The following is a 15,300-nucleotide window of genomic DNA, read 5'->3' as shown; positions in this document are numbered from 1 at the left end:
CAGAACTGGTATGCGAACCGCAAATTAGTTGCAAACTGGTTCAGTTTCTGAGTTTCACTTTTCGCGGCCATTTTGCGGGCTGCAGAAGCAATATGCGGTCGCATTTGTGACCACATATCTGTGTCGGAGCTCCTATTTTCTAATTTTTAAACCCAATCCTAGGTTGATATATCATATGCATTAGGCCATTTTGAACCTATTTTCTGATGTCTTTAGAGTGAGAAATGGAGTCCTAGAAGGAGAAGGTGTTCTTCATCTAGAAATTCCTCTTCAATTCTTGTCTAAACCTTGGAGATCATCAAGGGAGGCACCTAGGACTTCATCCTAAAGGTAGGAATCTATACCCTAGCCTTTATTTTTGAAAATCAACTAGATTTAGGTAATTAGCAAGATGGTTCATGGGTATGAGGGTTGATTAACTTGCACGCATGTATGATAAAAGAGTCTAGGGAGATTGTGAGCTAAAAATGGTAAAGAATGGGGTGTGGGATGATGGAATCTTTCACAAAAGGATCTTAAAAACATAATGCACACCTAGTATTTGATAATGTGCTCAAATGAGCTAGAATCATGATCACTTTTCTAATTTTTTGTTTAACTTGTTATATTCCTAAAATAGATTAAAATTGCAAAGAGTTCCGGAATTATTGTAGAATTTAAGGAAAGCTCAATTAAAGTATGTATGGATAAACTTTCTTCTTCTTATAATCGAAACTTTTGGTGTTCGTGTAATCGGTGTAAGTCCCCAAATTGATCATACTAGAATTGACTATACAAAATGTGTCGTGTGGAATGATATGTGTTCAATATTTGTACTAAATTCTTATCATGTCATATTTCCCTTTGTGAACATGTTTAAGAGTGTGGAATATGTGTTGAGAAAGGTTAAGAATTCATGTCAAAAAAATTGAATAAAAATTGTTGTGCCAACTTGTATGAAAAGCCTCTGTGTGCTTAGAATTTCCAAGCTTTTTCCTTATGTGTGAAAATGCCTTACACGATAGGCCTTATTGTTGCTGATGATAATGTTATTGAATATGTAAAAAGGGAAACTTGAATTGTGAAATACGGATAACCGCCAAGAATGACTTAATAAATGAGGTCACTCGTGCCAATGTATTGAAATATGGGAAAGAAATGAGAAGTGAAATGATTGATTGAAAGGTTGATGTCTCAAGCGAGATGGCCTAGCCGATCGGGACGTGATCGGACGCCATGTTGCACACATGGTGGTAACTGTGCTGAAAATGATTGATTGGAATTGTGGATCGGTTGATGTCTCAAAAGAGATGACCTAGCCGATCAGGTCGAGATCGGACTCCGTGTAAGAATGCGGTGGTATTGTGGATTGTGTCATATCGGTACTAAACATTCCTCAACCTAATAATATAGAATGTGACTTGAGAACTTATGTGATCCTTATTTGATGTGTTAGTGTTGCTTGAAGCTCTTATTGAACTGATGATTATTTCCTCCTTGTTTAACTGTTCATTCTATTAAGATGGTGTTTTAGCTCGACATACTAGTACTATTCGACAGTACTAACATCCCTTTTGCCGGGGGCACTACATCTTTAAATGGATGTAGGTGGTTCCATGGCAGACAATGTTGATCGCAGCTAGTGGTGTATCCTCTTCTCTCAGTAGTCTTGGTGAGCCCCCACTTCGTCCCGGGATCATGTTCCGTATATTTTGATTCTATTATTACTATGTTTTAAGGTATTGTCGGGGTCTTGTTGTCGGTGTTGTCATAACTCTCTTTTGTATCTTTAGAGGCTCCTTAGACATTTTGTGGGTTGTGTATGGGTTCTAGAAAGGTCCGATGAATTATGTTGTGTTTTGGACTCTTGTCTCACTAAATCATAATGTGTATGTATTTTGAAAACTTAACAACGGCGTAGCAAAAATAAAAATGAAATGAATTAGTAATGTTTATATATATACCCCTTCTATTGTTTAATTAATGAAAACATGCCTCTTCTTGATCATAAGTGAGTTGGGTAGAAAGTGTCTAATAGGCTTGCTCGACCGAATTCACTCGGTTGAGTGCCGGTCGCGCTCCCCGAGGTTGGGGTGTGAAATTTTCTTAGGGAGTTTTCAGCATTTATTGTATCCTTGTACATTATTCAATTCCATATGTGAAGTGTGGATGAAACTAGTTTAGGTTGGAATTTCAAAACACACCAAAAACAACAAGGGCGAATCGCCCATTTGGCCTATGCCATCCAGACTTTCGTTTATTCCGTTCCTTTGATGTTATTATATATACCTTACCCCCATATGATCCTAATAGCTTAACTTAAGATTATATAAGTCTAATTATTAGGTTTTGATGCTTAGATTATTCCTAAATCATATTTAGACTTTCGTGTCACAAGTTAGCCACTATGAACCGACATTACGTTCACAATTCCATTTTGTCGACTGTTTGACACTATTATGGATAACTGGATCTCCTTTAGTTTGATTTTATCATCTTGGCCGGGTATCCATTCCCGTGTATATTATGGTTCTTGCTATTTTCTTTGGGGATCATCCAGTTTTTGGAGAAACTCTGCCGAAATTTTTGAAAATTCAAAGAGTGGGACAAATTTTGAGTTTCTTGGTTCTAAGTTGATTCTAGAGGAATCCTAATGAGTTAATTAACCTTAGTATCTCATGTACAAACTCAGTTTCTCCCTAAAATGAGGATAGTCTCCTCCATCCAATTTATGGACGATGAGCGTTAGATTATGTTTATGATTCCGTTTATGGTTTCCTTCATAATCTCTTGAGTCCATATGATGTTGCCATATTTGTTATACCTCATGCATGCTTACATTGATTATGCTGGGGAGGGGGGGAGGATATAGCCCATAATGCCAGCAGGGTCTATTGATTATATGCTAGGGGAGATAGCCCATAACAAAAGTCGTGCATATTGATTGTATATTTAGCTGTTGGGGGAATATAGCCCATAACACTAATCAAGCATGTTATATACGCGTATATAGATACAATATTCATTGCATGACTATACATGATGCTAGCTTAGATGTACAGTTACTTGATTAGAAGGATATAGCACATAACTCCAGACAAGTACCAGTTCATATAGTAGTTCAGTTTCAGCTTAAACTTCGGTTCAGTTCCAGATCAGTTGCTAGCTCAGACTCTTGTTTAGCTTTCAGCTTATATTCAGATTTCCAGCTTACAGTCATACTTTAGTATGCTTTCCACCCTACATACTTTGTATTTATCGTACTCACGTCCCTCCAGGGCATTGTGTTTCGTGTCGTGTAGGTACAGATAGATCAGCACTTAAGCCACATTAGTAGGCCATCCACCAGCTGTTAGAGTCATTCCGCTAACTCCCAGAGTTACTTATCTTTTGGTATGTGTATAGTCAACTAGTTTGTGTATGGCGGGGCCCTATCCCGTCCAGTACTTGTTCAGTTCTGCACTCCGAGAGGCCTATATCCTGTGCAGTTAGTATGTTTTCATATGTCATCTTGTGTTTCCTTGTCGGCTTTCCAGATTGTACAGTTCTTATTAACTATGCTTATGCTTGTTCAGTTTATCAGTTTATATTCATGATTAGTATAATTATCAACAAGTTTAGTGATGGTCGGCGCTTAGTGTCGGTTATCCGTCACAACCCTAGGATGGGTCGAGACAAACATGGTATCAGAGCAGTTCAGTACTAGGGTGTCTACACGCCGTGTCTAGTAGAGTTTTGTTCAAGAGTATGTTGTGTGCCATACTTATGAACAAGAGGCTACAGAGCATTATAGGGTGGTTGTCCTTCCTTCTTCTCTAGATCATGTGATAGAGCTATGTTATAAGAATTTAGCGTTCTAATAAAACGTTTTATATGTGGAGATGCCGCTGAAGAGACTCGCAGCTACCCAGAAGGGCAATGCCGTTGTTGGCCAAGGTACTAGCAGAGTACCCCTTGAGTTAGATGAGCATGAGGAGTCTAGACATAAGGTTCCATCCAGAGCTTCATAGACTCCGTCTGTTTAGGGAGAGGTTAGGGGTGCTCTAGCTACCACACCTACTACTCCTCAGCACGACGAAATGAGGGAGGCCATCAGATTGTTGACTACTGGTCCTCAGGGTGATACAGGTTCTAGGATTCGTGATTTAATCAGATTAGAGCCTCCAACTTTCACGGGATCTAGTACAGTAGAGGATCCCCAGGATTTTCTAGACTTAGCTAGAGTCCTCAGACTTATGAATGCCACAAATAGAGAGTTAGTTGAATTGGCAGCATATAGATTACAATATCTAGCAGCAAGTTGGTATACCACTCGGGAGATGTCTAGGGGAGCAAATGCTGCTCCAGCTGTATGGCGGGAATTCTCAGAGGCATTCCTCCACCATTACTTACCTATAGAGACACATAAAGCACGATTAGCTCAGTTCCTGACATTAAGACAGAGGGTATGAGTGTTGCAGAATACAACATTCGCTTTAATTCTTTGGCAAGGTTTGCTCCTGCAGTTGTATCAGACATGGATGACAGGTTACACAGACATGGGGGACTTGTCCCTCACTTAGTAAATGAGTGTATATCTGTATCAACGCAGTCAAGTGTGGACATTACACATATTTAGGCATTCTCCTTAACACTTGAGGGAAGGAAACAGAAACAAAGGGCTGACAGAGAGAGAAGCTCAAGCAAGAGAGGTAGATTTTCAGGTTCGTTTGGTGAGACATCTGGTACTAGTAGACATCAGAATGTTAGGAAACTAACAACTAGTACTCCTTCATGATTTCAGGGGCCGAGAGCTGATCGACCCCCATGGTTTAGAGCTAGTCAGGCATCACGGGCTTCAGGATTCCATCATCGAGGTGGTTTTAGTCAGGGTAGTTCACTTTTCCCTAGGTGTTCTGATTGTGTAGACGCTATTTGGGCTGATGCCAGTTGGGTGTAAATCGATTTTATGAGAGATTACCTGTCTAAGGGTGGTAGTGGTGCAGCTCAGCCAACTAGATTAGTTGCAGCTTCTTCAGCACCAGCACTAGCACCAACACGCCTGCAAGGGAAAGTTCCTTAGACACCAGTAGGCCATGGTAGAGGCCGAGGTGGAGCTCCTACTACAGGTGGTCCCCAAAATCGCACCTATGTTCTGGTTGTTCCTCAGGACCGGGAAGCTTCACCATACATGGTTACAAGTACTTTATTAGTGAATTCTCATAATGTGTATGTGTTGATAGATCTTGATTCTACACTATCATATGTTACTCCCTTTGTTGCTACTAAGTTTGGGATAGAACTAGAAGCCATTAAATCTTTTGAGGTAGCCACCCAAGTTGGTGATTCAGTAGTAGCTAGGCATGTTTTTAGTGGTTGCACTGTTGTGATTGGCGACTGTAGTACTACAGTTGACTTGATTGAGTTAGAAATGATTGATTTTGATGTTATACTTGGTATGTATTGGTTGTATTCTTGCTATGCTAATGTTGACTGTAGACCGAAGATGGTCTAGTTCAATTTCGGAAGGGTTAGCTATAGAATGGAAAGGTATTTCTACATCGCCAAAAGGTATATTTATTTCGTACCTTAAGGTGAGGAAGATGGTCGCCAAGGGATGCTTAATATAATATAGTTCATGTTCGAGACATAGAGAAGGGAACATTGACTCTTGAATTAGTTCCAATAGTGAATGAATTCCCTAACGTATTTCCAGATGAGCTTCCAAGTCTTCCTCCAGAGTAGAAAATTGACTTTCCCATCGATATAGTACCGGGTATGCAACCAATATCTATTCCTCATTATAGGATGTCATCCACAGAATTAAAGGAGCTTAATGAGCAGTTTAAAGATTTGTTAGATAAGGGTTTCATTAGACCCAACACTTCTCCTTGGGGAGCACCAATCTTATTTGTGAAAAGGAAAGATGGCTCCCTACGTATGTGCATAAATTACAGATAGCTTAATAAGGTCACGATTAAGAACAAATATCTCCTCCCCAGAATTGATGACTTGTTCGACCAACTTCAGGGTGCCAAGTGCTTTTTGAAGATAGACTTAATATCAAGCTTCCATAAGGTTAGATTCAGAGAGTGTCACATACCTAAGACATCATTCAGAACCAGGTATGGCCATTACAAGTTTCTAGTGATGTCGTTCAGACTGACTAATGCCCCAGCAATGTTTATGGATCTTATGAATAACATATTTAGGCCTTATGTGGACCTATTTGTGATAGTATTTATTGATGAAATTCCGGAATATTCCAAGTAAAAATCAGAACACGTATAACATCTACACACAATGTCGGGTATCCTTCGGGACCAGAAGTTGTATGCCAAATTTCGAAGTATGAATTCTGGTTAAGTTCGGTAGGACTACGACATTGACTTTCTTTATCATCCAGGTAAAGATAATGTTGTAGTTGATGATCTCAGATGTAAGTCCATGGGGAGTTTAGCTTACTTGCAGCCTCAAAAAAAAGAGTTAGCTCATGAACTCCATCGGTTAGCTAGTTTAGGAGTTAGATTGATAGATTCAGAGGATGCAGGAGTTGCAGTTCAGAATAGAGCTATCACTTGTTTAGTGACTAAAGTGAAACAGAGGCAATATGAAGATCTAGTTTTAATTGAGTACAGTCAGGTAGCCAGGAAAAGAAAAAGTCACCTTACATAGTTACTAGTGACAGAGTCCTTAGCTATAAGATAGGCTTTGTGTTCTAGACGTTGCAGGGTTACGCAGGCAAATTATGATAGAGACACATCATTCTAGGTACACCATTCATCCAAACTCTACTAAGATGTACCATGATCTTAAGTGGATTTACGGGTGGGAAGGAATGAAATGTGACATAGCAGAGTTTGTGACCCAGTGTCCTAACTACCAATACGTAAAGTTTGAGCATCAGAAGCCTAGTGATTTGTTACAGGAGATAGAGATCCCATCATGGAAGTGGGAAGCAGTGAATATGGACTTTATCACAGGCCTGCCTCGTATGCGGAATTCTATTTGGGTTATAATTGATAAGCTTACTAAATAATCTCATTTCTTGCCTATTAGAACTACCTATACAGCAAAAGATTACTGGAGATTATATATCAGAGAGATTGTACGCCTTTATGGTTTTCCAGTATTTATCATCTCACACAGGCGCACAATTTACAGCTAACTTCTAACAATTATTCCAGAAAGGTTTAGGGACGCAGGTGAATTTGCATATAGCTTTTCTTCCCCAGATAGATGGACAGGCCGAGCGAACCATACAGATGCTCAAGGACACGTTAAGGGCGTGTGTGTTAGATTTCAAAGGCAGCTGGGATGAACACTTACCGTTGATAGAGTTTGCATTCAAAAATAGTTATCATTCCAACAAGCAATGTATAAGGTCAAGTTGATCAAGGAAAGATTGCTAGCAGCCCAAAGTCGACAGAACTTATATGCAGACAACTGACGCCGAGATCTAGAGTTCCAATTGGCACTTGGGGTGTTCTTGAAGGTGTCACCTATGAAATACGTTATGAGGTTTGGAAAGAAGGGAAAGATTAGCCCTAGGTATATAGGTCCATACCATCTCATCAGATGAGTTGGTCATGTAGCATATGAGGTGGACCTTCCAGCATATCTTCAGGAGGTACATCCAGTGCTTCATGTCTCTATGCTTCGAAAGTGTATTGGAGATACTTCTAGAGTTATACCAGTTGATAATGTACAGATCACCGAGCACTTGCCTTATAAGGAGGTACTTGTTGCCATTTTATATCGGTAGGTTCATCGGTTGTTGTCATGACCCCAGTTTCCCTCCTTAGGATGTCATGATGGCACCTAGTCTCTAAGACTAGGTAAGCCTAGCAAACAAGAGAATATGATAGAAATAAATACTAGAAACAATATATAAACTAATAAGTCTCTTAAATATCTCAAAACTGAATCACAGTTACAATGCTCCCAAAACCAGGTGAGACTGAGTCATAAGCTCTACAAGAAGTACCAAGATATCAATATACATCACTATCTGAATAAAGGATAAACAGTAATAAGGTATGGCAGAAGGTGACTCCTAGGCATGCAGATGTCAGGCAGGTAAACATTGCTCCAAGGATAGCAAACCAATCACTAGCATCTGACATGAGTAGATGTACCTGGATCTACACAAAAGATGTGCAGAAGCATAATATGAGTACACCAAAATGGTACACAGTAAGTATCAAGCCTAACCTCAGTAAAGTAGTGATGAGGCTAGGTCAAGGAACTTACTAGGATAATATAAACAGAACAAATATAATAACTAGAAGTAACGGAAAGCGGAGAAATGAATTATAACAAAGCAGCTTAACAATGTAAATCAATGATATAATTTGTAAGCATATAGGCAACAAGAAGGAAGCAAATTAGGGGAAATACAAATAATCAAATACGAATAAAATTGGTAAGACAAGGGAGAATAAAAGCAATAAGAACTGTCAACCAATAACTCTTTTCAACATGAAATGCATAGCAAGAATCACAACCTAGGTACCGCCTCGTATTCACATTTCTCAATTTCAATCATAATCTTTCCTTATATCACTGCAGGATCCTTGCATTTAGTTTTGAAAATCATTTTCCCCAAAATAGCTACCCGCGTTTTAGCCTGCCTTATCATACCGCATGGCTGCAAGTAGTTCCCTTACTAGAAACACGCGTATCAAGCCCACCTTATCTCGCTACATGTGTTTTAACCCCTATCCTTATACCACCTGTCATGACCCAAACTCGGACCCGATCGTGATGACACCTCTCGTGAAGACAAGGCCAGCCGACACTTCCCATTTTCCAATTATTAATAGTTAAGAATTTAAGAAACAGTCTAATCATGATAAAATAAACCCGAAATAACAACGATAACATAAATACGTAGAAGAACACCCATACACAACCCTAACCGAGGTGTCACTAGTCATGAGCATCTATAAGTCATAATACAATTCTGCTAAATCCATAACTAGTACAATTGTCTGAAGAGAAATAGAAGCGATAAAGGAGTAGAGACACGAGGCTGTGGACATCAACAACTACCTCGTAATCTCCGAAAAGAACCCACCTAAAGCTGGAGGAATCAGCACTCGAGAGCGGAACCAGTTACGCCTGAATCTGCATACAGGGGTGCAGGGAGTAAAGTGAGTTCTCCAACTCAGTTAGTAACAAATGTAAAGAACAACTGAAAGTAAGAAAACACGTAAGGCACAAGGCATTCTATAATGAAGCAGTAAAATAGTGGAAAGTCAAGTAAAATCCTCTTTCAACCAGTAAACAAGTAATTGACAAGTAATTAAGGTAAAGCAAACAAATAGAAGTTCGCCTCTCGGGCATAGTATCACCACATCCGCCCCTCGGGCAATATCTCAGAACAATAACAACCCCTCGGGCTCAATCTCACATCACAATGGGTACCCGCACTCACTGGGGGTGTGGAGACTCCTAGAGGGGCCCCTTACGGCCCAAGTGTAATAACAAGCCATCTTGTGGCATCAAAACTAGTCCCTCGGCCTCATATCAATCAAACCACCTCGTGGAATATATATATATATCTGTATATATATATATATCAGTCCCTCGACCTCAAATCAGTATCAGTGTTTCCTCACAACTAGGTCTTTGACCTTACTGAGTCAAAAATACTCACAAGCCCCTCGGGCAATAGTAAAATAGTGTTTCTCAGCCCAAACATCATTTAAAATATCATTTAAGTCTTAAAACTGAGTAAACATGGCTGAGTATGAAAATAGGGAAAAATAACATGACTGAGTTCAAGTATAAAGTCAAAACAGTGAGAAAATAGCAATGAAAATCCCCGAAGGGTTCAAATAGTTGGCATTCAGCCCAAATAATGATGATATCAAATAGTTTTTAGTCAAATACACGGTAAAATCATCAACCGGGATGGACCAAGTCACAATCCCCAATAGTGCATGACCCCACGCTCGTTATAGAGCGTGTGTCTCACCTCAATATAGCACTACGATGTGCAATCCGGGGTTTCAAACCCTCAGAACATCATTTACAATCATTACTCACCTCGAACCGGCTAAATCTCTAGCTCACGACGCCCTTGCCCCTCAAATCGGCCTCCACGCACGTCGAATCTATCCAAAATTAGAACGAGGACGTCAAAATATGCTAAGGGAACGAAGCCCAAGCGAAAACAATTAATAAAGGGCACAAATCCCGAAATTACCAAAACCCGATCCCCGGACTCACATCTCGAAAATCAGAAATTTTTACATCAATAGATTTCTCATCTCCCCACGAGTCTATGCATATCAAGAATACCAAAATCGGAGTTCAAATGACCCCTCAAATCCTCATTTTAAGGCCTCTTAAACTCAAGCCCTAATCCCCATTTTAAGCCCTTTAATTCCTTTAATTACAGCCTTAATCCATGAAATACTACCATAGAAATGTGTTTTAGGTCCAAAATCCTTACCTTAACGAAGTTCCCTTGAAATCCCTCTTCCAAATCGTCCATAAGCTCTCAAGCCGAAGTCAAAAATAGTGAAATAACCCAAAAATTCGTGAAGGACTCTTTTAATTCATCTGCCCAGGCCTTTTTGCATCTGCGGTCCAAAACCCGCTTCTACGGTACTGCATATGTGGTCTAACCCTCCGCTTCTGCGGAATTCACTTACCAGACCAAATACTGCATTTGCGGTCCACTTACTGCATCTGCGACTCCGCAGGTGCGGTCCCTCTACCGCATCTGCGGTTTCTGTTTCTACCTCACCATTCCGCATCTGCGAGCCTTCCTTCGCATCTGCAATTCCGCATCTGCGATCCCATTAGCTGCTTCTGCGGTTTCCTGCTCCTCAAGCCTCTTCCACTTCTGCGGCCAAATCTTTGCTTATGCGGCGCTGCACCTACGACCCCCAAACCGCAGGTGCGAAAACACCAGTAGCAGCAATATCAGCTGCTGCAACAATATTCCAACCTCTCCGTTAACCATCCGAAATCACCCCAAGGCCCTCGGGACCTCGACCAAAAGTACAAACATAACCCTATACCTTATTCAAACTTGTTCCAATTGTCACACCTCCTTTTTCTTACCCTCTTGAAGGGTATATGAGAGTTTTTTCCAATTTAAGTGACAATCGAAACGAGATTATTTATTTATTTGAAATTCAGAGTCGCCAATTGGGATAATCTTATGGTGTCTCTAGTCACCGATTCAAATCCCGAATCGAGAAAAAGATTGACTCTGTATTACAGTCCGCGAACACAGAAATCCGAGTAAGGAATTCTGTTAACCCGGGAGAAGGTGTTAGGCATTCTCGGGTTCCATGGTTCTAGCACGGTCGCGCAACTGTTATTATTGGCCTATTAACTGATTTTAATATATGTTTTAGCCTATTGTTCAATTTTAACTTTATTAGACGCTTTTAATTATTTTTAAAGGAAAATTTCAATGTCATCTAAAACATGTCTTTGAACCGCGCCACATGAAATGCACCCGCAATCCGAAACACACTTTATTCAACGTTGTTAAGATTTGGATTTGGGTCACATGAAATGTACACCCGAGTTTAAGAAGGTAATTTTAAATTACGCGCCTAAAGCAACTACGCGTTTTCAACTTTGCGCGGGCCATGGAAAATTCGCTAAATGGAATGCCTCGAATTCTAAAGATTAAAATATTAACTACATGAGGGCCATGCATTTTGAAATTTGCTTCGGTACGGCACACCTCAATTCCAATTTTAAGGGGAGACTTAAGCTAAATTTTGAGGGCCATAAATTATACATTTAGCTAATATGACACTCCTCAACCCCTTTTAAATAGTCTAGTTAATTAAATAAAAACCTAAAGGAACTCAAATTACCTCCTATGCTAAAAGTTCAAACTTAATTCATTAAACGGTGGACTAATAATAAATGAGATACGGTGTACTTAAAGGCCTGGGCCTAGCGTGAGGCCCAATAGCCTACAAAATGCATGATTGCCCAAAAATGCCAATTCCACAATAATCCATGCTGGGCCCCAAAAGAGAGCCCAAACTTGAGACAGGACCAACTTCAGCAAACTTGAACTCAAGATCGAGTTCTCAAAGGCACAAAACATCAAATCATTAGAATTCAAAGTTGCAAATCATATTGTTGCATAAAAATTAAAACAAATACTGATTATCTTTTACACATATACCGAAGCATATTTAAGGTCAATTGATCTCTACGCAGAAGACACAATCATACAATAACCCCTTTGTTATCTAGCATTCATTATCATCATTACTTTTAACCAATAGCATGCATAACCTCAAAGTGACAGAAAAAAGAAAAGAACACTTACTAATCTATACTCCTAAAGGGAGGTTTTATATTTCAGCCTATATTTATCATTCTAGTAAAGCTCAAAATCAGAAATCAACACCAAACGAACCATTGAATTCAGCTGAACTAGCTTAGATGTAACAAATACAACTTGATTGGAAATATTTTGATGCTAACTCCTATAAACCCAAGGAGCTACACTCATAATTTATCCATTAGTACAAACCAGATTCAAAAAGGTAAAGACAGAGATGAGCAAACAGGACAAAAGAAATCCAAACTGACTACAAAGTTTGATGAGAAAGACATAAGAGAACAACACTTAATAAACTAACATGTTCTAGATTTCGATTACATCTGATTCATTGATAAATATACTGATCAGACCCTTTCTACATCTAAGTATTACATGTTGTGCATGAAATTGAAAGAAGGAGAAATGAGACTCAATAACAAATAACATCAAATTTCATTACATTTTTCAGATCCAAACTTCAAATTACACTTAAATGATATCCACAGCTCTGAAAATACCTGGAAATGAAAAGGGAAACAAGAGAAGTGCAGAAATCAGTAGGCAGTAAGCAACAAGACAGCAATGAAACAGTGTTGAAATCAACCAAAACCAAGGAATTCGAACTGAAACAGCAAACAGACATTATTCCACACGAAACAAGCTCAAACCCAAGTCTCAAGCCCCAAAAATCAAGCCATTTCTTCACCCAGGTGCAGGAATTTGGAGTTTCAAAAGTTCTGACCAAAGGAGGATCAACAGATAGAAACTGAAAAGAATTTCAAGTAGTTTTCAACCAAGAAATGCAGAAAAAATTCAATGTTTTTTTTCTTTTAGCAGCTTAGGTTTTAGGAGTTTTATCTCTAATTTTTATAACTTGCTAGTGAAGTAAAGATGCCTTTATAAACAAGGCATTAGGGCTACCTAAAAGAGTTCAATTTTGCACTTGAAACCTTTTCCAATTTTGGTTTTTGCTCACATACCCTCAACTTAAAATTCAGATTTCCAGCTAAGTCCCCACCCCAGCTTCCAGGAAGTTTCCTTAGGCAGTTACATCAAGATTCCCCAAGGCAATTACCCAGAATACCCCCTTAAACCCCTGCTAATTACCCTTAGAAAATTCATGGGTCCATTGGACCCAACGACTCAAAACCAGCCTAACTCTTACAGGACCTGGGCTAACCCTTTTCTTTGGGCCCAAGTCTAACTCCGAAATTCAGAAGAAATGGGTAGGCAAAAAAGGCAATTCGGATTCCAAACCAACCATGAACCAAATGTTCTCAATACGTCCCAAAATTAAACAAACTAACCTAACAAATTCAAACAAAACGGAAGAAGCTAATAACTAATATTAACTCTAACTAAAAGGAACCACATGCAGAGACAATTTTGAAAACAGAAGAAAGAGAGGGAAAAATAGAAGAAGATAAGAGAGGAAATGACTGGGAGAACTGGACTTACCCGCTAAACCAAGCGAACCCGAGTTTTGAAATAACTTTTCCAAAGAATCCCCTACTTTTGGTCGAGATAGACTTCAATCGTATGTTCTCAACTGAAAACACACGATTAAAGTCCATTTCAACCTCAAAATCTCAAAACCTCGATAATCAGCTCTTTTCAGGATTTGAGGTTAAGCTTCGATCTAAAATTCGAGAGGCTCCAGGATGATTCGAAGGCAAGTGGTTATGGATTTGGATTGAGGGGGACTTGGTGGTTATGGGGTGTAATTTTGGTGGTGAACGGAGGTGGCGCCACTAGGCTCAAGGTGGGGGAAATGGAGGCGACGCTTAGGGTTTCTGTCTCTGAAGAGGGGTGGAGTCGAGAGAGACGGTGAGAGAGGGGTGGGGTTAGGGGATTCGGACACTCTTATATCAAACGACCCCCAACTTCTCAACCGTTAGATCAAGTAACCTCGACGGCCCAAATCATTCAGCTAACTAAATGAGATCGTTTGGTGGGGTGTGGAGATGGACCGGGTTAGGGCGGATCTGGGCTGGCTTTTGGACGGGTTTTGGGTTTAAGGGAGGGGATTTGGTTTGGGCTTGGGAAATTTGGAGACTTGGCCCAAAAATCTGGTTCTTTCAATTCTTTGCCCCTTTTCTTTTTAATTTTCTTTATTCCAATTTCTTTTTTTTTTCTTTTTCAAAATTGAAAGTAAAATCCTAAATTAAATCATAAAACCAAATTAATCCTACCCTATTGAATTAATCACCTCTAACTAATAATTACTAAAGCTAATTAAAAAAAGACCAACTTAAAGGAAAAAAAACCCAAATTCAAAATTTAAAATTAAAAGTGCAAAATAAACTATTTTTTGTGATTTTCCGATTCTTATAAAATAACTAATTTGCTACTTAATTCAAAAATACAAAGTTAAATCCTAAATGCAAATGCACACATTTTTGTACTTTTCATTAATTAAATAAAATAAACATGCGCAGACAAATGCAAGTAATTGACAAAAAATGCCACAAAAATCCACAAAATTGCAAACAATAAAAACAAATTGTTTTGTTTTGAAATTGTGGGAGTAATTCATATAGGGCAAAAATTACGTGCTCACACCAATCATCAAAACACTTCAAACAACACCAAAACAACAAAAACACCTCGGATTCAAGCCTAACTTTCTAAAATCTTCCAATTTACGCTTTCGATCAAAAATCCAACCAAACCATGTCCGAATGACCTGAAATTTTGCACACACATCCCAAATCACACAACGAAACTACTGCAACTCTCGAAATCCCATTCCGACCCCAATATCAAAGTCTCGCCTACCAACCGGAAATCGGCAAAATATCAACTTCGCCAATTCAAGCCTGAATCCACTACGGACCTCCAAAATTCATTCCGATCGCACTCTATAGCCACAAATTATCTCCCGAAGCTATCCGAACCATCGGAACTCACATCGGAGCCCTCTAACACATAAGTCAATATCCGGTTGACTTTTTCAACTTAAACTCACTCTAAAGAGACTAAGTGTCCCAAACCTTACCAAAATCATTCCGGACTCGATCCGACCA

The sequence above is a fragment of the Nicotiana sylvestris genome, chromosome 3 (assembly GCF_000393655.2).
Source record: "Nicotiana sylvestris chromosome 3, ASM39365v2, whole genome shotgun sequence".
In the NCBI taxonomy this organism is placed as follows: Eukaryota; Viridiplantae; Streptophyta; class Magnoliopsida; order Solanales; family Solanaceae; genus Nicotiana; species Nicotiana sylvestris.
This window is presented reverse-complemented; position numbering follows the sequence as displayed.